This window comes from Ambystoma mexicanum, chromosome 2p (assembly GCF_040938575.1).
Source record: "Ambystoma mexicanum isolate Mex_15411 chromosome 2p, UKY_AmexF1_1, whole genome shotgun sequence".
NCBI classification, from domain to species: domain Eukaryota; kingdom Metazoa; phylum Chordata; class Amphibia; order Caudata; family Ambystomatidae; genus Ambystoma; species Ambystoma mexicanum.
Window position 1 is genome coordinate 473,287,490 of NC_090923.1, and position 27,167 is coordinate 473,314,656.

At 52.3% G+C, this 27,167-nt stretch overlaps 1 protein-coding gene across 7 annotated transcripts in view; it reads left to right on the forward strand.

Annotated features, from left to right (window-relative positions):
* LOC138566485 (cyclin-dependent kinase 17-like) overlaps positions 1-27,167 on the forward strand; it is a 1,557,968-nt gene that overhangs the window by 997,662 nt on the left and 533,139 nt on the right. The gene's annotated exons all lie outside the window — the stretch shown is intronic.

Consider the following 27,167-nt stretch of genomic DNA (forward strand, 5'->3'; position numbering starts at 1 on the left):
AAGTACAGTTTCATATTCCGAATTGTGGTGCGCTGTATTGTGAGCTGATCTGTGTTGATTTCCGGGGTCTGTGTGGAGTCGCGTAGAAGACGCCTGGGCGCGTTTGCCTACGCAGCTCAGTCACGTCACGGATAGAGGCGGGGAATATGAATGTTTTGATAAAGTCTGTTTCAGGGGCGGGGGATTTGATTTAGTGCCGCAAAGGCAGGTGAGCCAGGTCGATGCGGCGGAATGATAGGATTATCACAAAATGGAGGCTGATTTCGAGTGCGATAATGGGCGAAAAGTCGGGTAAGGTCCATAGGAAAGTTTCCTACGATCTACCGATTTATGCTTACAAACACATGGCCGACCCGTAGGGACAATAAAAAAAAAGTCCCGGAACTATCCTTTAAACTTTGCTGGATGTGTTTCGATTATACTCAGTCTGAGCGCCTTATCCGTACACTATGTTTTAACAACTACAGTATTTAGTTATATGCATATACATTTGCAGTAAGTGAGGTAGTATTGGGGGTTGGTGGAGTACATAGAAAGTAACTCGCCACTGTACGTGGCGGAGGTGGCACGTGAGGGGCTTAGGCATACACGTGTGACGAGTGCATTCTCGCACACTCTTCACATGTGCCCGTGGTATGGTTACATTCGTTTTCTTGTGTACCCTAGCAGCATCAGTTCATTTGTGGCGTGGGACCGCGGGGCGTGTGGCTTTCAGTGATACTTATGAAGAATAATCCCCCGGGAATGCTTCTAACATTTGCACACCCCTGCAGCGGTGTGGGTCCTTCACGGCTGGTGTCATGTACGATAATTGCACAATTTCACAAATTTCTTTAGTAAGAGTGGTTGTATGGAGAGGATACATATGTTAAAAGTGGTTTCTTACATTCATATTTAGGTACCTGTCTGCTTCCAGCAGATGACCATTCTACAGATCTTCCCATCGCCCAGGCCTTGCTGACCGGGTCATTGTGGGAGCAGTGATACACTGCGGAAGGTGAACTGTTACAATGTTAATGTATTACGCTAGATCATGCCCGTCTTGTTCGTGGGAACGGGCTTGCAGCGGATCTACCATGGTGCCGCGGAGACAGGGAGGACTGAAACTATCTGAAGGAGGGGGCCGCGCTGCAGCGCGCTGAGCTCACACCATCTTTAGCAGACAGAAAATGGTTTCTGAGGCCCAGCTAAATTTAATACGTGCGGGCAATGTCTTCAGCAGGTGAGCCATCCACCACCTGGGCCCTGGTGGTAGGAGGGAACGCCCGATGAGCCATGGCCCTCACCCGGGGTGGAGATGTAGGCAAGGAGGGGGGTCTTTTGGACCACTCCTCCCCTACAAGTTCTACGTGGACCGCACGAAGAGTCTTCGGAAGACATCATAGCTGTTTGTGAACTTTGGGATTGTGAATCAAGGGAAGGCTCTCTCGAAGACTTCCATTTTCAGATGGCTATCCGGCTGCATCATGCACTGTCACCGGTTGGCGAACCGACCGCTGCCCGGCCGTCCGAGAGCCCATTTGACCAGAGCGATCGCTGCTACCACGGCGTTCCGGTCTGGTGTGCCCCTGCTAGACATCTGCAGGGCTGCGACGTGGTGGTCGACGCACACCTTCACAAGATTCTACTGCGTCGATCGGGATTCCATGGAGGAGTCCAGGGTCGGCCAAGCAGTGCTGCGCAACCTGTTCGCCTAAGGTGAGCCTGGTGAGGAGGTAAGAGATGCTTAATGTTGAGTTGATGTATTGCTTAATATTGAGCCTGTTGCCACCTCCCGTGGTTGTGCATGTATGTACTGCTATGTATTCTCTTATTCATGAGCATGTGAATCCATGCCAGACCCCATGCTGGAGAAGGAACAAGTTACTTACCTGTAACTGTTGTTCTCCAGCATGGGTTTGGCATGGATTCTCATGCGAACCCTCCCGCCTACCCCTCTGCGGCTCTTCACTTGGTCATACTGCCACTTTACGTCCTACCAAATCTGAAGATGGCTGCCAGAGTTGGGGTTTAGGGAGAGGGCAGTCATTGGCTGGGGGCAGTATGACCCAGAGACCAGTGATTGGTTACTACTAAGAAAGACAGATCAGAAACGAAACTGATACTGATTTTTTTCTATACCGAAGATTCCCAGCCTGACGGGGAATATTCATGAGCATGTGAATCCATGCCAGACCCATGCTGGAGAACAACAGTTACAGGTAAGTAACTTGTTCCTTCTGTACGATCACGCCAGCAGGGTTTCCGTGGTTTAGGTTGGCTTCTCAGCGTCTCGGCTTCTCCTGCTTCTGCACAGCTCCTTGTTCTTCTTCTTGCTCTTTCGCTGTTCCTACATTGTGGTTCAGCCTTCCACCTTTTATACATCAATGGCCTGTATACCCTTATCCATTATTGCCTGGCACTGCTTACATGGACATGCCTGACCTTCATGCATCTTCTTCGTGCCAGTACCAAAGTGGTGGGAGAAAATGGTATTCACTATTCTCAACTGCTTCTTCCTCGTCTCAATACCATAATGGGGAAAGTGTGTATTATCCATTACTCTGTTGGTTCTTCTTCTTCTCAGTACTATTAGGTACCCCAAGTTGGGAACAAGGGGAAACTACCTTATAGTGACCTAAAAAGGTTGGGCGGGGGTTAAACTGATTGTCATGAGAACAAGGGAGATACTATGTGTTAATTGACGATACCTTATACCTTATTCCCAGTCTATCTCCCTCTGTCTAACCCTTCGGGGATGATAATAACTCCTGTTCTTTTCAGAGATAAGGTAACATGGTGCACAATATCTCATCGCTACTTCTTGGAGGATGTCAAATCTTACGTAAGGGTATCCCACCTCCACTCCCCAAGGACCCTCCATCCAGGTGGTCCTCCCTCGCTGGTCCACCCCCAGGGGTAGGATCCAAAAGTGATGGCATTTCCCTGGCCATCCGTACAGAAGATCCCGGGGGAGTAAATGTGAGAAACACAAAGCCTGAATATATTACAATTGGTGTAGGACCTGGCAAACTCTCTATTTTGTAGTTGGGGGCCATATAAACTTATCTGAGAAAAAATGTCCGGTATGGAATAAACTGCTCATTCTTTACTGTATATTGATGTGAATAACTCTGATAAGCTTACATGAACTAGCCATAGAATGTTTGTCTGATGGATTATGTAAAAAGAAACATGATTTTTAGTAGACCAAGCTTAGGAATTGTCTCTCCCCCAGCAATAATCCCTGTGCCTTTTTCTTTTTTAAACTTGTTTATTGCATTTCTCAAAAGAAAAAGTAAACAATACAACAAAGAACAACCAAAAACAAACTGGTAGATTAGTGCTACAGCAGAGGAGAGAGGGGATTGATCCGGTGCACTGTCCTGCTCAAAGGTCCATAGTTCATGTGTATTACAGTCAGTATCCTGGTGCACAGTGTGACAGCCAGACTTTACTGTGTGCGTGTGCCACCCTCCCACCTGGGCCGATTCACCTCTTCCAGGCTAGATCACACTCAGCTAAACTAGGCTCAACCGCCTCAACTCCCCAAGAGGGTAAATAACAGTTATGCATACTGCTTCTATCCCCCCCTTAAGCCTGCACCCACCCACCACATTACTTCCGGTTTCACTAAGATATCATACCCTCTCAGGTCCAGTTTCACTTTCTTGCCACAAGAGCCTCATGGTGGCTTATCAGGGTGTGCAAACATCTGAACTAGAGTTTTCCATGCTCTTACATCATTGCTGGCCTCTCTTTGCCTCCTGTATACCGCCCTGTGCCACACCACTGTTTCCGCCTCCGTCCATCTTCTAAAATCACTCAACCAGGCCTCTATGCGAGGTCCATCTGTGGATTTCCAGGCCAGCGCTTTCCTGCGCTTGGTCAGGATGCAAAATAGATCTTTCACCCTTGTCATATGCGCCTCAGCACGTCTCCTCGGGAACACCCCCAATAGACATGCCTCGGGTGGCCATTCATGTATCTCTATCCCCCCTCCCTAAAACGCGCTATCCATCATGTTTTGCGGGAATGTTTTGACCACCTTGCATGTTCAGAACATGTGCAGTATGCCTGCGGGCTCACTCCTACATCTCGGGCATCCCAGATCTCCCGCTACCAGGAATCGCGAAATGGCCTGCGGAGTCATGTATGCTCTATGTGTGACGTGTAGCTGGATCAATTTGAATCTAGCGTTCCTGGAGACTTTTCTTGTGTACAACAATGCTCTAATCCATTCCCCTTCCAATCTGGAAATTGCATGGCCCCCCTCGAATATATTGTATATGGAGTCCAGCATTACATCCCCTGAGATTTCCGTCTTTCGGTCATGCCATCTGGCTGTAGCAATCTTGATCACCCTGTTAGTAATTGACCCCTCGGTACATTATAATTCTTGGTTAGTTTGAGGAAGCTCAACAACACCCCGCCCTACACAGATCCGCCAAGGTGATCTCTCCATTTGGTTCCCAGTGACACCTAATGGCTGCGGATTCCCTCCTGACCTCCCCTGCAGACCGCCACGAGGGGTATATTGGGAGAGTATGGGTCTTGTCTACCCACCATCTTCCACACTCTTTGCCATACTTTCCGTCCCAGTGTCACCAATCCGAAGTACTTACCCGGCCAGAGCCCACTACCCAGAGCATCTCCCTCAGGCATAATGGTGTGATTTTGTTGCGTAGCAGGCTGGTGTCAAAAGAGGCTTTGTCCGCCAGCCAGGCTACAACAAACTTCAGCCGACCCGCAAGATAATTTGCCTCAAAATGCGCCATCCTTATACCGCCATCTTTGTAATCTCTACTCGGAACCTCCAGTGAGATTCAGAGACTTTTACCATCCCAAATGAATTCACTTGCTGCCGAGTAGAGTTTAGAAAGAAGGATCTCGGGATCACATGGGGTATATTTACGAAGTGGTACAACAGGTGCGCTAGCACCACCATTTTGAGCAATTTTGTGCAGCCCATCATTGATGGTGGAAGCTTCCACCAAAAGTCCATGGATTTTTCAACTCCACGAAACACTTTATTTGCTTCATGCTCCTCTCTAGGGTCACAGAAAATATCCACCCCCAGCTATCTAAAGGTATTCACAGCCCACTGCATCCCCAGGTCCAGCAAGGCTTGTTCTTCTAGTGCTGCTAAGTCTGCAAGCAGGAACAACCTGGACTTTTCTTTTACTTATGGCTATACCCGACAACCGTGCAAAGCCATTTATGGCCTCTACTACTTATGGTAAGTTAGTTTCCGGATTTTGTACATAGAGCAGCATATCATCCACGTACAGCGAGTCTACTGTTTGTATGCCCACTTCCTTAAAGTCGCTCCTAAGTAAGGCAGCCAAGGGCTGCAATGCCAGTATGAACAGCATGGGGAGAAAGCAGGCACCCCTGCCCGGTGCCTCTTCCCAGTTCCCACACCTCAGAGATGTGTTTCCCAGTGTGCACTCGGGCCAATGGTTTCTCATACAGCAAGCGCACCCATTGCGCAAAGCGCATTCCCACTTCCAAGCGCAGTAACGCTGTATGCAGCCAGTCTCACCTCACTGAATCAAAGGATTTAATCACATCTAGTGAAACTACAACATAGTCCCCCTCCATTCCCCTAGTCTTATCTATGACATGATGCAGTCTGCGCAGGTTCCAGGACTTGTTTCGCCCAGAGACATAGAGCCTACTTGGTCGGGATGTATCAAGGTACCAATTAAGACCTTCTGTCTATTGGATAGCCTTGCAGCAAGGAGTTTGCAATCTTGATTGATTATGGAGAGTGGCCTATATCAGCCACATTCAAGCGGTGGCTTGCCCGACTTAAGTACTGGCAATATCACAGACTCACGGGGACTCGCCAGCATTTGCCTAGCCCTACATCGAGTGCTTCTTCGAGCATCTGTAGCAGGCATGGCATGAGGTCTCCCACAAACTGCCTACAAAATTCTGCCAGTAGCCAATCTGCTCCTGGTGTTTTGCCGCAGATAGCGATGGTATGGTTGACGGAGCTCTTCTTCGGTGAATGGGCCATCAAGCATCTCTGCTTGCTCCCGCTCTAAGTGAGGCAGGTGGATCTCCGACCAGACGTCTTCCAAATCCCCATCGCAACCCTCCGCACCTGCATCATATAAGTGTTGGTAAAATCAACTAAAACGGCGTTCATCTCGCTCTGCGCTTTCCACTCGTCCCTGCACTCGTCTTTAATAGAACTGATTATGGCTCTCCTCGGTTCCGCGCAACACAGCCTGGCCAGCAGTCTGCCAGGTTTATCTCCACTTTCATGGAGTCTTTCGAAATGCTTTTTAAAATCATGTTTACCTAAACGCTCCCAAGCTGCGATACATGTCTGTTTAAGCTCAATTAATTCCTTCTGACGCTCTGCGGATTGGTCGCCCCCCCGCTAGAGCCTCCATTTGTGCCTCTGTGTTAGAGATGTCACGCAGCAGTCCCCTCCGTATTCCGCCCATCTTCCTGATTGCTTCCCCCTCATTACCACCTTAAAGGATTCCCACAAAGTCCCTGCATTGTCCACACTCCCTGCATTTTGATCGAAGAACTCCTTTATCCTGTCCCCCATATAAATCCTTAACAGTTCGTCCAGCAAAGCTTTCGCTCTCAGCTTCCATGTTGGGATTGGGGGCGGGCATGCTGCTCTCTGCCTTTTCATAAGTGGTGCATGGTCTGAAAGAACCCTTGCCCTGTAATCAGCGGCCACAAACTCACCCAGATTTTTAGTGCTTGTGAACATATAATCTATACGTGTGTGTGCGTACCATGTGGATTCGAGTAATAGGAATAGTCTCTCCGTCCCCGAGCAGATGCCGCCATATGTCACATAGTCCCAGCTCCCGCAGTAATGTTTCCAGTGCCTTGGCTGATGGGGAATGTTCTGGTTTCTGCTTTCTGACCTATCGAACACCGGATTCCGGGTACAATTAAAATCTCCTCCACACAGCCAAAAGGCTCCACTGTATACAGCAAATTGGGGGCCCAATGACCTAAAGTAACTAGAGGAGTCATGATTGGGTGCATATGTGTTGATTATGCAAATCTCTCTGCTCTGGGTATCCAAATACTATGGCCAACTTGCCCTCCTTATCAGACTTGAATTCTAGTGGCCATGCACCGAGCGGTCCACCCAGACCAGGGTTCCTCTGGCATAAGCGGAGTATGGGGATCCGTCCACTAGTCCCCCCCCCCCTCCCACCTCCACATTTTAGCAATTAAGGCCTGTTTAATCTCTGTGAAATGCATTTCCTGTAGCAGGGCCACCTGTATTCCCTTGCTAATCAGGTATGTGTGTATCATGTTCCGTTTCACATAGCTATTAAGCTCTCTGACCTTCCAGGAGACCACCTTGAGCACACTCATTACAGTTAACTAGTCTTGCTTCGTCTGGATGTCCCACTCGCCCTTTCACTTTCCACCACACCCCCCACACTTTCAGTACATGTGGAGATCTAGTACCCACCTCCTTCCGACTCATGGGCTGCCTACACTTCTTTCCACCATCATTACGACGGCCCTCATTCGACTGTATCCTTTCGTGTACGAATGGAAGGCGGGTCAAGAGACATATTAGCATGCTATTCAACCTAACATGTAACCACCCCCCAACTCTGAACAACCCCTCCTAAAAGAGAAAAAAAAAACTAAAGGAGAGGGGAAAAACAATACCCAACAGCTCCTAGGCTGTTCAGGCGCAGCCGCTTCTCACGCTCAACTAGTACTTTGCCACCCACTCTACCAGTCTCGCTTGCATCAGCAAGGTGCCTTTGGCCAGGCCCCTCAGAAATGAAATAAAACCTGAGTTCTCAGCGAGGAGTACAGCTCCCATTGGTGAACTGCTCACCCAACAGCCTCAAAGTACACTGGTACAGTATCCGCATGCCAGTGAGGTGTTGTTGCATCTTCCTGCCAATTGATAGTTGAGCGTCGCCCTACCACTTGATAGTGGGGGTTCCAGTTTATCCGTCGCTACACTGCTACTCACAAAGCCTCTTTCGACCTCCTCCGCTCCCATTGTGTCCATCCATGTCTGCTTCCCTGCCGTGCTGTCAAAGAAGTGAGAGGTGCCATTGTGCAATACCTTGAATCTCGAGTGGTAAAAGCATTTGTGATGATTGTATCTGCTTAGATTCACATGCTGTGCATATAGTCCGTCACCGCATAGTATTGCATCTCGTCTTTCAAGAATCGAAAGGGGCGTCGACATGGGCGTGCCTGTAACACTATCCCTAATGTGATGTGTAGTGTGCCCAAAATCCCTCACGCGTCGAGGTCCCTCAGATTGTTTTTTTCCGCCCAGCATACTGGTCGCCTTATGCGGAGCTCGTCCAAAGAAATTGCTATTGTTTTTTACCCTACGTCCCTTGCATCGAAGGCGGTTTCCAGTTCGAGGGGATTGGGTCCTCCGAAGTATTCCATATCTATGACCGTAATCACCACAGCTGTGCTGCTTCCGAAAATTTTTCTTCATCTGCGCCGATGACGTCAATACGCTGTCCTCGAGGGCCTCCGTCGAGCCAACGTCACCGGATGTTATAAGTAGGATGCACGACACCCGTAGCCTCAGTTCCGTTTTTTCTGTGAACGTGTTCGCTTCAGAGATCTCGGTGTGCCTCAGTTCTACTGAATCCTGTTATTTCGGTTCTTCGAACCTGTTCATTTGTGAAATGTCGTCTTCGGCTTCTTCCACCCCTCGATCGGGTTTTAAGAAGTGTTGGGTGTGCGGGTCGAAGATGTCGTTGACTGACACGCACAATGCTTGCCTCTGGTGTCTCGGGGAGGACCACGATACGGATGACTGTGCCGACTGCCAGTCGCTTACATCGAAGGCTGTAACGCTCATCTGGTATCCACGGGGACGTCACTCAGCCTGTTATGACCTCTTACGACCTCGAACCCTTCCCTGGAGGCTATTCGACTTGAGACTGGGCCTGAAACACAGGATTGGTAGAGTTTAACTCCCTATTGTCTCTGTGTGCTTAAACCCCTTCTTCCCCGGGGTCCTACCCTTCCCTTTGATCCACAGCTCACCTTGTTTTCTTGGATAGTGTGCTCTCCGTCCTGCTTTCAGCGCCAGGGCGCGTTGATTGATGGGGTCTCGTTGCTGCCTAGTTACTTCACTGGCAAGAGTCCGACAGGTAAGTATAATGAGTCTTTTGAACAGTTCTCTAACTTCGTTCCTTTCCTTCCTTAGATGATGGCTGGCGTCACGGGATGGCGGCGCGCTGCTGAGATGAGTAGCGCTGAAGGTGAGTGAGAGCGCGATGCACCCCTTTCGTATTTGCATTGAACTGAGTTATTTTTCTGTGTCTTAGGTGCCGCGAAGTTTTCAGCGTGGATGCCCGTTATGAAGAACAAATGCAGTGAGTAAGCGCGGTATGCGGCGCCTCTAGATGTTTCCACGCTAACCTGGAGTGTCTTTTCCCTCTTGCAGATGGATGAGAAGTTCCGGAGACAGAGTTCCCCCAGAGCGGCTGGGATTCAGGTAAGCGTTTGAAGCAGTATTTAATAATAAATGAAGATTTTCAGAATGCTTACTAATGCCTTTTTTCTGTTCTTTTCCCTTTTCCTTAGGAAGCGGCGTGCCGGGATGGGAATGACACCGCCGAAGATGCCCGCAGAACAGAAGGAGCGATGAATGATGGGTAGAAGCGCCGCAAGGTAAGGCTGTTCCTAACGGTGATCTTGTTCTTGCAGGAGCGGATCGCAGAAGAAAGATGCAGGCCTACTGGAGACCGATCCAAACACGGTGAGTGTCACGCTGCAGGTGCAGAAAACGCAAAGCATGTTTCTCAGCCTGGATGTGGCTTAAATAGTCTCTGGGTATCCCAGGTGTCTCTGGGCTGAACCACACCCAAAAGACTAGACCGCACATGCAGTTCTGGGAACCGAAATATGCGGGGGGCATCCATCTTGTCCCCATCAATGCACTACAAGTCCAATCCCCAATGTTATCCTATGGGAATGAGTGAGTCTGGTGCCACAAGCGCCAAGTCTGACTGCAAATGGGTCTTTGGAGGGATGGAGAGGCCCTTGAGGGCCATGTAGGTGATCGTGGCCTGGCTCCAGCCTGACATCTTGGAGGGATGGGGACATGAGGGGCAGGAATCATGACAGCGGCTTTGCGGGAGCGTAAGAAGAAGCTGTCGGTGGGAAAGGTGGCCAAGCCCTGGAAATCGCGATCCACTGGACTTTCGGAGGACAATTAGAGGGGCGTCTCTCCGCATCGTCGTCGTGAGTCTGGGGGGTCCCGGTCCAGGAGTCGGTCTCTCCATTCCTCTGCCTCTTCGAGGCACTCACGGAAGCGCCGTCACAGGTCGCCTTCCCCGTCCTCATCTGAAGACTCCGCCCGTCGGCGGGTTGCTTGTCCCAACAAGCATTCCACTCCTGAGGAATGGCATTCCTTCCGAAAGGAGATGAGGGTGATTTTTCAATCGCAGGGCTCCGGTCCGTCCGAGCCGTCGAAGGACGCCGGCCGTGACCGTGCTAGAGACACCGCTCGTATGCCTTTGGGCTTGAGAGGTCGTCGCGACCACCGGACGCCTTCGAGGTCCCGGTCAGACAAGGATGGTCGCTCTGGACATGCCCGTTCCAGGTCTTGGTCCTCGATGCCCCCGAGGTTGAGGGACACTCTCGAGGCTCCGCCTCCGAGGAAGTCGTCGACGCAATCGCCGCCAAGGCTGTCGAAGGACAAGCTCGGGGCTCCGCCCTCAAGGCCTGTGTCGACGTCGGCGAAGTTGTCGGCACCTCGCTCGACGCCGATTCCATCGACGCCCTCGAGGCCTTTCGAGGCTGCTTTGTCGGAGGTTCCCCGTGGCATGGTGGAACCCCGCAGAAAGGCTCTGGCCATGGCTAAGAATGTCTTTGTCCCTTTTTTGGTGCTCTTTTTCCGACCTCTGGATTTTATTTCTGAGGGGGATGAGGGATCTGAGGAAGGTTTGGTGCCTGAGGAGGTGCCGGACGAGATTTTGTCTGGTCACAGCCAGATTGAAGACCTGCGTCAGTCATTGCACAACGCCAGTGGTCTGGACACCTCTCCGGAGGTGGAGTTCTGTCAGCCTGAGCCTAGCACCCATGCCTAGTCCTCGTACCGGCACCTTATGTCAAGGGTCATGGATTACTTGGTGTGGTCTGCGCCACCTGTAGATTTTTTCGGCAGGATGACCTGACGGACATCCTCGACCAAGGTCCTCCAACTGACCCGGTACTGCCTTTCCATGTGGCTTTGCAAAGAAGGGTGGCTGCAACTTGGACTGCTCCAGAGAGTCTCCCGGCAGTGAGCAAGTCTTTGCTGCGAAAATACCGTCCAGCCAGTAGTGACCCCTGCTACTTGGCCACGCACCCCACTCCGAGAGTTTGGTGGTGCAGGTGGCCACGGCCCCAGCAAAGCAGGCGTCGTACCCAACCATCCCTCCTGATAGGGATGACAAGCGTTTTTATGGCTGGGCGAAGAAAGTGTTTTCTTCAGGGGGTATGGCTTTACAGGCAGCCAACTCTGTGTGTGCCTTGTCACGTTTCACGCACACTCTGTGGAACTGTATTGCATTGGCGGCTGAACATATTCCCGAAGTGGAGGAACAGGATGATTTTCTTGCTATCATACAGGATGTCATGGATGCTATGTGTGAGTCTGATAAGTCGGGTCTGGACATGGAGGATTGTGTCAGCCGGTCCATGGCACCGAGCACCGTTATATGCAGGTTTGCGTGGTTGCGGAAGTTGGGGTTTGCTCCTGATGTGCAGGCCCGGCTCCTCAACATGCCCTTTGATGGTGAACATCTTTTTGGCAGCAAGGCTGACGAGAACCTTGAGAGGTTGCAGACTGTTAGGCAGAAACCTGTGCAGTTCCCTTAGGGACCACTGCAAAAGGCTTAGGACTACAGGTGTTGGCAGTAAACCCAATTGGTAGCAGTCTGTACCACCCAGATTTACCTGGTAGCTGTGGCTGAGCAGCCAGACTTCTCTCAAGAAGAGTTAGACAGTATATAGAGTATACAAGATAGGTACCAAAATACAGTAGCACAAGCAAACACTGACCAGAGCCTTGGTATCAAAGTATATAATTATTTATTTAAAGACACACTTATAGAAACACTCCAGCACTATTATTGTAAGCAAGTTCAAAAATACAGTCACTATTAATATATATACATCCCTTATTCCTTATTAGACAAGTCTTAGTTAACACCACTTATTTTCAGACTGAGGTGAGCGCTTAACTAAAGATGGCACTCCAATAAGTTATCAGAAAAGGGAGGGAAAAGGCAGAAATTAGAAAAGCACACAACACAATACTTGAGAAGCACCCAGCAAGGCAGGAAAGTCAAAGTCTACTTGTGAGCAAAAAGTTCGGAGGCCAGGCTCCTTCTAGAGAGAGTAGAACACCAATGCGCCCAAAATCACACAGTTTAAAAGGCTTGAAAAGTCTTGCAGAGTTCAAAAAGGAATTAGTTCAGCTCAGAAAAGTTCAGTTAGCCAGCCTAGGGCCAACCCAAGTGGTAAATTGAGGATTTAAGAGACACCCCACACAGACCGTTGCGAGGGAGGCCAGGTGGACACGGTACCTTGAAAGTGGGGAGAATCCTCCAGCGGGGGCAGTTGTTCCTGGCAGTGGGTGCAAGTCGCGGCGTCGTTCAGAGGAAGAGAAGATCCCGACGTGGAGGAAAGCTGAAGGTCGTTGCACTGCCAGGGAAGAAACCAGCCGCGGAGTTCTCCGGTTAAAAGGTACTACCCTTTTATTTGCGGTCGTGGTAAAATGTGGTATCCCGGTTGCCAGGGTGCTTGGCACAGGCAAGGCGGCCACGAGATGATCCGGGAAGGCGAAAAGGCGGCCAAACTGGTTATCCCCACCAGTCAAAGGAAGAAGACTCTTCGGGATGAAGATCTCCTCTGTCGTTGGAAGAAGTGGTGAGTCGGTTCAGCAGGGCCCCACCGGTGGTGTCGTCGTTGCAGGTCGGCTCAGCTTCTCCCTCTTCGGATTCTTTGGTCCTGTGGTGACCTCTGAAGTTCCAGTCCCAAAAGCCCTGCTTTTATGTAGAAAACCTGCATTCCTAGCTGTCACTCAAACGTGCTAAGTGGTGAGCCGGGCGGCTCACCACTGGGCCAATCACACAAGAGTGCGACTTGAGTTGCCGAGGCAACTCAGTCCATGGTGGCTAAACCCCCCTCCCACACATCCTGTAGACCCAGACAGAGTGGCACCCGCCAAAAAGTGGAACAAAGGGCTCGACTTGGGTTGGAGTTACAGAGGCGAACACAAACGCCATTTTAAAACCGAGTCCTGGCGAAAAGACCCAACCGGGCAATAAATATTAAATAAATAACCCGGCGGTATCTTTAACATTGCACCAAAAAGTGGTGCGTTCAAAATGAATGGGAAAATCCCATAGTAAATATTCTTATGGAATATTTTGCGTGGTAACCACTGCCACCAGCCAGAAACTCGACGAGGGGGGACTGCACAGTGCCCCCTCGAAAAACAGACCCAGGGGCAATCGAATTACCCATACCAGTACTTCCACAATATGATGCTTTGCACTGGTTCTGTTCCCAATTTAAGACTAGTTAAGTCAATGGTGACTTTACATGCCCTGGGAGACAGTAGTCAGTCCCAGGGTATGGAGTCTGTTTGGGGGTCACTATGACACCCCTGTGTTACTGCACTGAGGGTGCTGTGTAACACACTTACCAAAACCACATGAAACCCTTTGGAGTAAAAGACCCCATAGCCCATAAAACACATTACAAAGTCAAAGGATATTTCAAATCATGTCTAAGAGTGGGAGAAAAAGAGTCTCACTCTTAGCAGGAGAAAAAAATAAACCCCAAAAATCCAGCAAAGCTGCTGGGGGACTCACTAGGTTTGGGAAATTAGTCTTAACAGATAATTCTCCCTAACACAGACCTCCAAAGCTGCAGCGAAGTCGTTGAGCGCTGCAGTTCGCCAACCTCTGCCTTTTCGTCCTAGGGGACAGCAATGGAGGGAAGGTTCCTTTCGGTATTACTCATTCGTTAGTAATTCGAGAGGAGCTGCAAGTCAAAGGGGTCACCGTAGGAGTGCCAGAGGTGTAAAACGGGGAACTCGAGGTGCCAAGCCCGCTCGGGCAGTTGCCTCTTTGCCCTCAGGCACTGCCGCAGCCGCTTCAGCTCAGTCATGAGGCCATGTCCCATGGTTTGCCGGTTGGGGGAAGGCTGTGCCATTACTTCAGATGTGTGGGTTCTGGAGATCATAACCGACGGCTACCGTCTTCCTTTCCGGCAGAGGCCTCCCGACAATCCACCAGGGAATCTCTCTCTTTGAAGAGTGCGAATCCGCTCCTTGCGCAGTAAATTCAATCCCTGCTGGTGAAAAGTGCCATAGAACTGTTGCCTGTTGCGGAGAGGGACAAGGGATGGTATTCCCCTTATTTTTTTATTCCGAAGATAGACGGTTGATTGAGACCCATCATGGACTTGCGCGGTTTGAACAAGCTCCTCAGGAAGGACAAGTTCAAGATGGTTACTCTTTCTCAAGTCCTCCAGGCCCTTTGACTTAAGGACTGGTTGATGTCTCTCGACCTCAAGGACGCTTATTTTTCTCCAGCATGGGGTCTGGCATGGATTCACATGCTCATGAATATTCCCCTTCGTCAGGCTGGGAATCCTCGGTAAAGAAAAAACCAGTATCAGTTTCGTTTCTGATCTGTCTTTCGTAGTAGTAACCAATCACTGGTCTCTGCGTCATACTGACCACAGCCAATGACTGCCCTCCACCCAAGCACTGCCTCTGGCAGCCATCTTCAGATTTTTACCGCACATTGATGTGTTGGGATCCTCGTGCTATTGCTCTCGAGCGTTAGTGCTATTTTTTCACGTTTTTTGCTCAAAAACCTCGTTTTTTCGGTCAAAAGAGCCTCAAGCTCCACCGACTCTCCATCCGATCAACGGGGACCCGTGTCGGATTCGTCTGCGCCCCTCAAGGGTGAAGATTTCGTCGAGCTACGCTTTGGAGGACTCCAGAAGCTTTTCAGGCCCGGACATGGCCCAGGAGAAGGGAAGCTCGACGCCCGGAAAGCTGTTCAGGGTCTGCCCTGGATGCCAGCTGCAGAACGTTTTTAAGGAGGACGAACACTCCTTTTGTCTCTACTGCTTACATGAGGGCACGACGCACGTGGAGAAGGACTGTGCGTTTTGCGGCAATATGTCGGAGCGGACCATGAAGGACCGCCATCAACGTCTCGCCAACTGGCTGGAAGGGAAGAGCCCGTCAGGCGAGAAGAAGAGGATGAAATCCGAGCGGTCTTCTAAGACCTTTGAGGACGCCCCGGCGACGGGGGTCCAACACAAGGCCAAGCACCGCGAGTCCGCTGGCACCGGGAGCGCCGAACGGTCGGGCTCTACGGGCGCCAGGCAGGGCGCACCCTCCCCGGCACCTTCAACTACGAGCCAACGCTCTGGGTCGGGTAAGAGGAAGGGCGAGCACCCGGCGAAGCTCCTGGAGAGGCTCCGGTCGAGCTCGAAGGCCCCATCGGAGGGGGAGCGAGGCAGTGTCCCCACCCCTCAAGGATAAGGCGGTGAGCGCACCTAAGGTGGTGAAGGCCTTAATCCATCCGGCCAAGCCCTCTATCGATACTGTCGCGGCGACCCTGGCTCAGCCTGTGGAGGCTACACCAGTGGTGGCGACCTCGGGGCTCAGAGTCTCCCTGCCACCTCGGAGGGAGTCCTCTTTTGTGCCCATCGATAGGACCCCCGTGAAATCCCCGGCGGGGAAGAAAAAGGGGGGGGCAGGGCGTCGTCGTAGATTCGGCTTCAACCTCGGAGGAAGAGCTGATCGAGGTCTTAAGCCACGGCCTTGGCGTGGAAGAAGACCGGCCCGTCGGGATGGATCCCGACGCGGGTGACGACGACATCGTCGAGGGTGCCGACGGGGCCCCTGATCGCCCGTCGGATTCCCCTCTGCCAGCGCCGCAAGACAACTCAGCGGCCATTTTGTTGGCTATACAGTCCTTATGCTCAGAGATAAGGACGAGACTACCGTTGCCGACGGAGGAACCTCTCCCGTCGGGGGATCCTGAACCGGGACCTTCTGGCGTTCCCCCGCCCAAGAAAAGGAGGATTCACCCTCCACCTCCTTTTCAGCTGTTGCGCACCGTCCAGCCCTCCTCCCCGTCCACCCAAGGGGATGATACGGGGACTGACACGGCAGCGACGGGTACGGACGACGAGGTATACGACGAGGATCTACCATCGTCACCTCCCACCAGGGCTTCTCCGCCCGACGAGATTGGTTCGTTCCACTCCATGATCGCCAGGGCATCCGAGCTTTTCCAACTCTGCCCTGAGGAGAAGAAAAGGGAAGGATTCCTTTATCAACGGCGCGAGGCCAAGAGGAAGACGGTCCTCGCGGTGCCTCTACTGGACGACATTTGGGATGAGGGCCTCGCCCTCCTCAAGAACCCTTCCACTACGCCAGCTAGAAGAGACCGGTACGAGAAGAAGTACCGGGTCCCGGACGCGGCCCCCCTGTGCCTCCGGGCGCAGCCTACCCCGGACTCCGTCGTCTCCGCGGCGGCCAGGAAGAAAGCGGGGGGGGGCTGCGGCCTCCACATCGACTTCCCCACCGGACGGCGAGGGAAAGAAATTGGACACTATGGGACGCAGGGTCATCTCGTCTGCAGCGACGACGATTAAAGCGGCCAACGCCTTGGCTATCGTGGCCCGCTACGACAGGGAGCTATGGTACAAACTGGCTCCCCTGCTGAACTTCCTACCGGACGACAAGAGGGCGGATGCCCTGGAGATCCTACAGGAAGGTGAGGTGACGTCGGACCACGCCATCACTATTGCGACGGACATCGCCGACACTGGGTTTCGCCAGTTGGGCAACGGCGTGTGCCTTAGGCGGCGTGGATGGCTCAAGGCTACGGACTTCCGTCAAGACGTACAGACCAGAGTCCTGGACATGCCGTTCGATGGGAACAACCTGTTTGGGAAAACAGTGGACGATTCCCTTCAGGCCATTAAAGCGGACACTGAGACGGCCCGGGCCCTTTGGGTTCTGCAGCAACGACGGACGCCCTTTCGGAGCAGCGGAGGCAAGGGCGCCTCCAAAGGTTCCGGCGGCGGTTTCTCCACCTACCGTCAAGTGGCCCGCTCGTCATCTCAGGAGGCCTACAGAGGACGAGGCAAGGCTGGCGGACCCCGCCGTCGCCGCCAAGGAGGTCAAGGCGGCAAAGCCTCGTCGAAACAGGATTGAACCGACCGTGGGGTCGGGCCCCCACCGATGCACCCCGGTGGGAGGCCGGCTGGCGAGCTTCGTCAGCGTGTGGGAGTCCATCTCCACCGACCGTTGGGTGCTGGACGCCTTAGCCCGGGGCCACGCACTCGAGTTTCAAAGAAGGTGCCCGCGCGTCCCCCCCGTGGCCAGAAAAGAGCTTCACGTCCCTCAGCTTCTCCTGGAGGTAAGGGCGATGCTCAGGAAGGGCGCCATCGAACTCGTCCCAAAGAGGCTTCGGGGCTCCGGAGTTTACTCGAGATACTTCCTCGTGAAGAAGAAGACGGGAGGATGGCGCCCCATCCTAGACCTGCGACGTCTGAACAAATTCATTAAGGCGCAGAAGTTCCGGATGGTCACCCTCCAGCACGTCCTGGGTCAGCTGGAGGAAGGAGACTTCCTGTCGTCGTTGGATTTGGAGGATGCCTACTTCCTTATTCCCATTCTAAAGGGGTTTGTGGTCCAAGGGCGTCACTACCAGTTCAAAGCCCTCCCCTTCGGACTACGGTCGGCAACCATGGTATTCACCAAGTGCCTTGCACCGGTGGCGGCGCAGCTGCGCCGCGAGGGGATCCACGTCTACCCCTACCTGGACGACTGGCTCATCCGGGCCAAGACGAAGGAGCTCGCCGTGGAGCACACGGCAAGGACCGTCCAACTTCTCACGGACCTGGGATTCTCCGTGAACTACGCCAAGTCCCACCTGGTACCCGCGCAAAACGCACTGTTTCTGGGAGCGAAGCTCGACACAGTGTCACTTCTGGCCACCCCGTCGGAGGAAAGGACCAGGTCCATCCTGGGCAAGGTACAGCGGATGTTGGCTTCCGACGCGGCCAAGGTGAGGTCCATCAAGTCCCTCCTCGGAATGATGTCTTCTTGCATCTACCTCATTCCCATGTGCAGGCTCCGGATGCGCCCGTTGCAGGAGTTCCTGGACGCGCGCTGGATCCAAACGACGGGCGGCTTCGAGGAGAGGATTACACTCGACGAGAGTTTCCGCCGCGCGGTCCGGTGGTGGGGCACCCGCGCGCATCTGACGGCGGGCAAGGACTTCCAGACCCCAGACCACCAGGAGACAGTGACCACGGATTCCTCCCTGGAAGGGTGGGGAGCGCACACCGAAAATCTACACGTGAGAGGCCTTTGGCTCCCGACGGAGAAGTCCCTCCATATCAACGTCCTGGAGCTCCGTGCAGTGTTCTGGGCCCTCAGGTCCTTCCTTCCGTCCCTCAAGGGCAAGGTGGTGAGGATCTTCACCGACAACACCACCACCATGTTTTACATCAGGAAACAGGGCGGAACCAGGTCCCCAGCACTGTCCAAGGAGGCGCAGGACCTGTGGCATTGGGCCGTCGCCCAAAGGATGTTTCTGGTGCCGTTTCATCTGGCAGGGATAAAAAACACCATCGCCGACTCACTCAGCAGGGAGCTGCGCTCGTGCCACGAGTGGGAACTACGGCAGGATCTAGTGGATCGCCTCTTCTGACGGTGGGGCACACCCCAGATCGACCTATTCGCGACGGCGACGAACTCCAAGTGCCGGAGGTTCGCCAGCAGGTTTCCCCAGGCGAGGAGCATGGGCGATGCTTTCTCGTTCCCCTGGGAGGGCCTGTTCCTCTACGCGTTCCCTCCTTTGCCACTGCTAATCCGGCTCGTCAACCAGCTCAAGAGGTCACGGTGCAGGATGATCCTCGTCGCACCTGCGTGGCCGAGGCAGATATGGTTCCCGGACCTTCTGGACTTGTCAACGTCCCCGCCAATCAAGCTGCCGGTGGACGCGGATCTACTCTCCAGGGAAGGAGGCGCCATCCTCCACCACGACCCGAAATCGCAGAACTTGCAGGCCTGGCTCCTGCAGCGCTAGAGTTTGGAGGATACGACATACCGGCCGACTGCAGAGAGGTTCTTGCAAAGGCCAGGGCGTCCTCGACTCTTAAATGCTACGGACACAAATGGAAGAGGTTCTCTGTCTGGTGCCACGCACAGAAGATTAACCCTCTACGGATTACGGCTCCCCAGGTACTGCCGTACCTGCTGACGCTGGCCAAAGCTGGACTGGCACACGCGTCCATCAAGATTCATCTTGCTGCGATCTCCCGATACACCAGAACCACGGGGCGGATGTCCTTGTGGTCTCATCATCTGGTGAAAGAGTTCATGAAGAGACTGTTCAGATCGTTCCCGCCGGTGAAGGCTCCGGCCCCGGCGTGGGAGCTCAACGTGGTGCTGACCAAGCTCATGGGACCTCTGTTCGAGCCTCTGCTCTCGGCCCCGTTGAAGTTTCTGTCGTGGAAAACAGTGTTTCTTGTGGCCATCACCTCCGGACGACGGGTGGGAGAGATCCAGGCCCTTTCCTGCAAGGCCCCGTACTTGACTTTTCACGACACGAGGGTAGTGCTCAGGACGCACCCCTCCTTCATGACCAATGTACCGTCGGACTTCCATCTCAACGAACCCTTGGTGTTGCCTGAGTTCTTCCCGTCGCCTTCGTCGCCGGCTGAGAGGACTTTGCACTCGCTGGATGTGGCTAGAGCGCTGAAGTTCTACGTGGACCGCACGAAGTGTTTTCGGAAGACGTCACAATTCTTTGTGAACTTTGGACCTGTCAATCAGGGGAAGGCTCTCTCGAAGGCTTCCATTTCCAGATGGCTCTCCGGCTGTATCATGTACTGTCATCGGTTGGCAAACCGACCGCTGCCTGGCCGTCCGAGAGCCCATTCCACCAGAGCGATCGCAGCTACCACGGCGTTCCTTTCTGGTGTGCCCCTGCTGGATATATGTAGGGCTGCTACGTGGAGGTCGACGCACACCTTCACGAAATTCTACTGCGTCGATCGGGATTCCAGGGAGGAGTCCAGGGTCGGCCAAGCAGTGCTGCGCAACCTGTTCGCCTGAGGTGAGCCTGGTGAGGAGGTAAGATGCTTAATGTTGAGTTTGATGTACTGCTTAATGTTGAGCCTTTGCCACCTCCCGTGGTTGTGCATGTGTGTCCTGCTATGTATTCTTTATTCATGAGCATGTGAATCCATGCCAGACCCCATGCTGGAGAAGGAACAAGTTACTTACCTGTAACTGTTGTTCTCCAGCATGGGTCTGGCATGGATTCACATGCGAACCCTCCCGCCTACCCCTCTGCGGCTCTTCACTTGGTCATACTGCCACTTCACGTGCTTCCAAATCTAAAGATGGCTGCCAGAGGCGGTGCTTGGGTGGAGGGCAGTCATTGGCTGTGGTCAGTATGACGCAGAGACCAGTGATTGGTTACTACTACGAAAGACAGATCAGAAACGAAACTGATACTGGTTTTTTCTTTACCGAGGATTCCCAGCCTGACGACGGGGAATATTCATGAGCATGTGAATCCATGCCAGACCCATGCTGGCGAACAACAGTTACAGGTAAGTAACTTGTTCCTCATGTGCCGATCCATACAAAGCACAAGAAGTACCTGAAGTTCGCGGTTGGCGACTCGCACTTTCAGTTTCGGGTCCTGCTGTAAGGATTGACCTCCGCCCCGAGGGTCTTCACCAAGCTCATGGTGGTGGTGGCAGCGTATCTCAGGAAAGGGGGGATTCACGTCTACCCCTACCTGGACGATTGGTTGATCAGGGCGCACTCTCCCGAGCAAGTCCTGCATCATCTGTCCGTCACATGCACTCCCTTCACAGGCTGGGCTTCTCCCTCAACTTAAAGAAGTCCCACTTGACGCCATCCAGCCGCTCCAGTACATCGGAGCAGTGCTCGACACATCCCTGGGGCAGTGTTTTCCTCCCCAGGTGAGGGATCATCACATTCAGCAGATGGTGCACAAGTTTCAACATGCCCAGAGTCTCCCGGCATTCGAGTTCTTGAGGTTGCTCGGCCTCATGGCATCCTGCATTCTTCTGGTGCCGGAGGCCAGGTTGCGGATGAGATCTCTGCAGTGGGCCCTCAAGATGCAGTGGTCGCAGTCCTCCGGCAGGATGTAGGACCCCGTTCAGGTGCCGCCCTCGGTCGCCCAGGACCTTCTGTGGTGGGCCGTCAATGGCAGTCTGATGAAGGGGGCTTTGTTTTGGCTTCCCTGGCCGGAGGTGACGATCGTGACGGACGCATCCCTCACTGGATGGGGAGCTCATGCCAACGAGTTGACAGTCAGCGGACGTTGGTCTCCGTCGGAGTCCAGACTCCATATCAATCTGTTGAAGCTGAGGGCCGTCAGGCTTGCCCTGAAGGCTTTTCCGCCGACAGTGCGAGGAAAGAATGTCCTGATTCTGACGGACAACACAGGGTCAATTCCTCTGTGCAGGGAGGCGATGCAGCTCTGGTTCTGGGCCATCCAGCAGGAAGTTTCGATCTCGCAGTTCGTCTGGTCGGAGACGAACACAAGACGGCGGATGCTCTGAGCAGGCAGAGCGCAATCTCTCACGAGTGTGAGCTGGCTCAGGAGATTCTCCTGGAGATCTTCGCCCTTTGGGGGACCCCTCAGGTGGATCTCTTCGCCTCCAGTGTCAACCGGAAGTGCGAAAGGTGCTGCTCGCAGGAATTTCCTCCAAAAGGAGCCTTAGGAGACGCGTTCGTGGTGGAGTGGTCCTTCCCACTGCTGTATGCGTTTCCTCCAGTCCCCATCATCTTTCAAGTGCAGCGGAGGTTACGGAGGTTCGGTTCCCAGATGATCCTCATTGCTCCGGCGTGGGCTCGGAGGGCGTGGTACCCGGACCTTCTCGACTTGTCCATCTGCCCTCCACGTCGTCTTCCCTACCGCGACGACCTGCTCTCATGGGACGGAGGGGGTCAGGTTCTCCATCCAGAGGTCAGATCCCTCAACCTTCACGTTTGGCTTCTGAAAGGTTGAGGTATAAGGATTGGGACCTCCCTGAAGACGTGATGGAGGTGTTGCTTTCGGCCAGACGGCCGGCAACAAAGTCCCTGTACCGTTGCCGTTGGAGAAAGTTCTGCGACTGGTGCAGGGTTAAGAATGTGGATCCTTTTTCATGTGACATTCCTGTAATCTGTCTTTTTTACTTTCGTTGGCCCACAGGGGCCTGCAAGTGGGTACTGTTAAAGGTTACCTAGCGGCGCTGTCTATATTTAATCGCTCGTCTGAGGAGTGTTCTTATTCCATTAATTTCTCAGTTTCTCAAAGGACTTACTAATGTGTTTCGGCCGTCACCTTTCCAGGTGTCTGGTTGGGATTTGAACCTTGTTCAGAAATTCCTTATGGGTGCTCCGTTTGAGCCTTTACATTCTTGTCCTTTGAGGCTGTTAACCCTTAAAACTGTGTTTTTAGTTGCGGTCACTTCCTGTCGCAGAGTGAGTGAGTTGCAGGCACTTTCAGTTAAGCCACCCTTCACTGTTTTTCATAAGGACAGGGTTGTCCTTAGAGTTCATTCTTCCTTTCTTCCGAAGGTGGTGTCGGAATTTCATTTAAGCTAGAAGGTTGTTCTTCGGCATTTTATCCTCCTCCACATCCTGGTAAGGAAGAGGAGAGGCTCCATAGGTTGGATCCTAGTAGTGCTTTAAGCTTCTACATTTCTCGCATGTCCCGGGTCAGGGTGGACGATCAGCTCTTTATTGGTTACGCTGGAAGGCGTTTGGGACAAGCTGTTACTAAGCAGACTTTGTCTAGATGGATTATCTTGGCAATTTCTGAATGTTACCGCTGTGCAGGTAAGGACCCTCCGGAAGGCTTACGGGCCCTTTCTACTAGGGGTATGGCTGCCTCTACTGCCTTGAAGAGGGGTGTTCCTATTTGTAACATCTGTGAAGCAGCCACTTAGACTTCGGTCCATACTTTTGTACGACACTACTCCCTAAATTCTATCCATGGGCAGGATCTGGCCCTTGGCAAGGCGGTCCTTTACTCTGCAATTTGATTGGGCATTCTAAATGTCTATATTATAAATTCTTTTTCCCTCCTCCATACCTTGGCACTGCTTTGGGAGTCTGTCATAGATATGGAATACGTCAGTGGACCCAATCCCCTCGAAGAACAAGTTACTCTCTTACCTGCTAACGTTCTTTCGATGGGATGGTCTGACGACTTATTCCATATCGCTCCCTCCCTACCAGGCCCGCTACAGAATTTCTTATGCGATTGCAGCTTACGTTTCCGCAAGGCTTTCTGTGATCATACTGGCAGAAAATTGGTGCCACACATTCTGGGAAAAAACTACAACTGAGGCTACGGGCGTTGTGTGTCCTACTTATAACAGCCGGCGACGTCGGCTCGATGGAGGCTTTCGAGGACAGCGTATCGACGCAGGGCGCAGACGCCGAAAGATTTTCCGAAGCAGCACAACTGTGGTGATTACTGTCATAGATATGGAATACGCCATCGGACCATCTGTTAGGCAGAAACCTGTGCGGAAGTTGGGGTTTGCTCCTGATGTGCAGGCCCGGCTCCTCAACATGCCCTTTGATGGTGAACATCTTTTTGGCAGCAAGGCTGACGAGAACCTTGAGAGGTTGCAGACTGTTAGGCAGAAACCTGTGCAGTTTCCTTAGGGACCACTGCAAAAGGCTTAGGACTACAGGTGTTGGCAGTAAACCCAATTGGTAGCAGTCTGTACCACCCAGATTTACCTGGTAGCTGTGGCTGAGCAGCCAGACTTCTCTCAAGAAGAGTTGGACAGTATATAGAGTATACAAGATAGGTACCAAAATACAGTAGCACAAGCAAACACTGACCAGAGCTTGGGTATAAAAGTATATAATTATTTATTTAAAAACACATTTTGTAAAACACACTAACACTAATATGGCAAGCAAGTTCAAACACAGTCACTATTAATATATATACATCCCTGATCACTTATTGAAAAAGTCTTAGTTGAAACACTACTTATTTTCAGACAGAGGTGAGCGCTTAACCTAAGATGGCACTCCAATAAGTTAATTAAAAACAGAGGGGAAAAGGCAGAATTAGGAACATACACAATACCAACACTTTAGGAGAACCAGAGCAAGTCAAAAAAGGCAGAATCTACTGAGGAGCAAGAAAGTCATAGGCCAGGCCCACTCTTGAAGAGAGCAAGGCGGAATGTGTCCAAGATCACACAGTTGAATAGTACTTTTAAAGAGTCGTTGCAAAGAGTTCAAAAAGGGTTGGCTCAAGTTGGGAAAAGTTAGTAGGTCCCAAGTCACCCCAGGATAGAAAGTCAAGGATTTACGGGACACCTTGAACAGTCTGTTGCAAGGGAGACCAGGCGGGAGATCAGTTGTTCCTGGCAGTGGGTGCTTCGTCCAGGGGAAGAGGAGATCTCGATGTGGAGGAAAGCTGGAGGTTGTTGCACTGCCAGGGAAGAAACCAGCCGCGGAGTTTCTCGGTTAAAAGGTAATACCCTTTTATTCGCGGTAGTGGTGAAGCGTGGCTATCCGGCCACCGGGGTGCTTGGCACGGGCGATTCGACCACGGTACGACCCAGGAAGGCGAAAAAGAGGGCGAACTGGTTATCCCCACCAGCTCAGAGGAAGAAGACTCTCCGGGATGAAGATCTTCTCTGTCGTTGGGAAGTGGTGAGACGGTTCAGCAGGGCTCCACCGGTGGTGTCGTTGTTGCAGGTCGGCTCAGCTTCTCCCTCTTCGGATTCTTTGGTCCTGTGGCGACTTCTCAAGTTCCAGTCCCCAAAGCCCTGCTTTTATGCAGAAAACCCCCATTCATCAGTCCTAGCGGTCACTCAAACATGCTAAGTGGTGAGCCGGGCGGCTCACCACTGGGCCAATCACACAAGAGTGCGACTTGAGTTGCAGAGGCAACTCAGTCCAGGGTGCATAAACCCCCTTCCCACACATCCTGTAGACCCAGACAGAGTGGCATCACTTTTGGAGGCTTCTGTGGAGAAGCCTGCCAAAAAGTGGAACAAAGGGCTCGACTGGTTGGAGTTACAGAGGCGAACACAAACGCCATTTTAAAACCGAGTCCTGGCAAAAAGACCCAACCTGGGAATAAATATTAAATAAATAACCCGGCGGTATCTTTAACATTGCACCAAAAAGTGGTGCGTTTATAATGAATGGGAAAATCCCATAGGAAATATTCAGGTGGAATATTTCGCGTGGTAACCACTGCCACCAGCCAGAAACGCGACGAGGGGGGGACTCCACAGTGCCCCCTCGAAAAACAGACCCAGGGGCAATCTAATTACCCCTACCAGTACTTCCACAATATGACGATTTGTACTGGTTCTGTTCCCAATTTAAGACTAGTAAAGTCAATGGTGATTTTACATGCCCTGGGAGACGGTAGTCAGTCCCAGGGTATGGAGTCTATGTTTGGGGGTCACTTTGACACCCCTGTGTTACTGCAATGAGGGTGCTGTGTAACACACTTACCAAAACCACATGAAACCCTATGGCGTAAAAGACCCCATAGCCCATAAAACACATTACAACGTCAAAGGATATCTCAAATCATGTCTAAGAGTGGGAGAAAGAGTCTCACTCTTAGCAGGAGAAAAAAATAAACCCCAAAAATCCAGCAAAGCTGCTGGGGGACTCACTAGGTTTGGGGAATTATCCTTAACTGAGAATTCTCCCTAACACCATCCCATCGAAAGAACATTACCAGGTAAGAGAGTAACTTGTTCTTCTCTGTCGAAGACGGTCCGCGGATCTTCGACGGACGGTATCCGGTCAGCGTTGCCGACCACGTGGCCGGGCCTTCTGGCTGGCCTACACAGTAGGGAGAGTGGGGTAGGGGTGGACATTTCCCTTTCTGAGAATGCCTTTGCCTTTCCTCTCTCTTTGTTCCCTGGGTCTCTTGGTCACAATTTCTTTCCTCAGCTATGGAGAGGACTCAATTTAGCTTCCGTCCTGTTTGCAGGGCCAAATTCCCTTGGTAGGATAAACACTGTAAATTTAACCAGTGTTTACCCCTTAACCACGACGAGACGGTTTGTGCTGCTTGCAAGCTCCTGCGCCCAAAAACTTTGAAGGAACGCCATGTTAAGCGGTGGGCGGCCTACAGAATTTTGCAGGCTGAGTCTGGTTCTCCCCCGGCCACAACCGCCGATTGTGACGAGGGGCGGAGTGACAAACAAGCCTCCGATTCTGAGGCTATTGAACACTCGGCAGAGCATTCTCGCTCCGCGTCGTCTGTCCCTGGCCCCACTAAGCAAGACTCGGGTCCTGCTATGGGGAATGTACACCCCGGCGACATAGATGCACATGTTCCCCACACTAAAGACACAACCCCAGGGAGGTCTTTGACAAAACAGTCGAAGCAGTCGATAGCGCCAACGGGCACACCGAAAGCTTCGGCCCTGCCCGCCGACCGTCAGGGCCGGCAGCCCTCCCCGCAACCACAGGTGCGACTTGCGACTGGGCCGGGTAATTAGAAGGGCGCTGACCCCAATATCAACAATTCCCTCGAGATGCATCGAAAGAAAGCATCCACGGCCGACAAGGCCCTGTTTACGCCGAAAGTCGTTGCGAAACCAGTGACCCATACTGTCGAACTTCCCGATGCTGAAGTGATTTCTGAAAACATCGCCAGGATCATTTCGGCAGATTCTCACAAGCAGCAATCCAAGGATTTGTCGAAACCCAAGGACAAGCACAAGGATTCGTCAAAACCCAAAGATAGGCCGAAAATTTTACCGGAACCTACGGAAAGGCCCAAAGAAAAACAAAGGACACGCGTCAACCGTCGGAACGCCAAAAATACATTTTTGGAAGCTCCCGAGGGGATTTCTTCAGCGTTAAAGAAAAAATCTCGATGTTTGCAAACAGAAGATCCAAACAAGAGCCCATTCCACCCCTGGACCGCTCTAGTTCATCTGTTTGGACCACAGAAAAATTTGAAGAATAATGGACAGGCTACAGAGATTTGTAGAACTCTCTGAGAAGTCTACACCCAAGAGGTCTAGGGAGGAAAATCCCCCTCTCCCTTTGGCTAAGCTGCTCTTTGACCCTACTCAAGTTGAGGAGGAAGAGGAATATGTTTGTGACCTCTCTG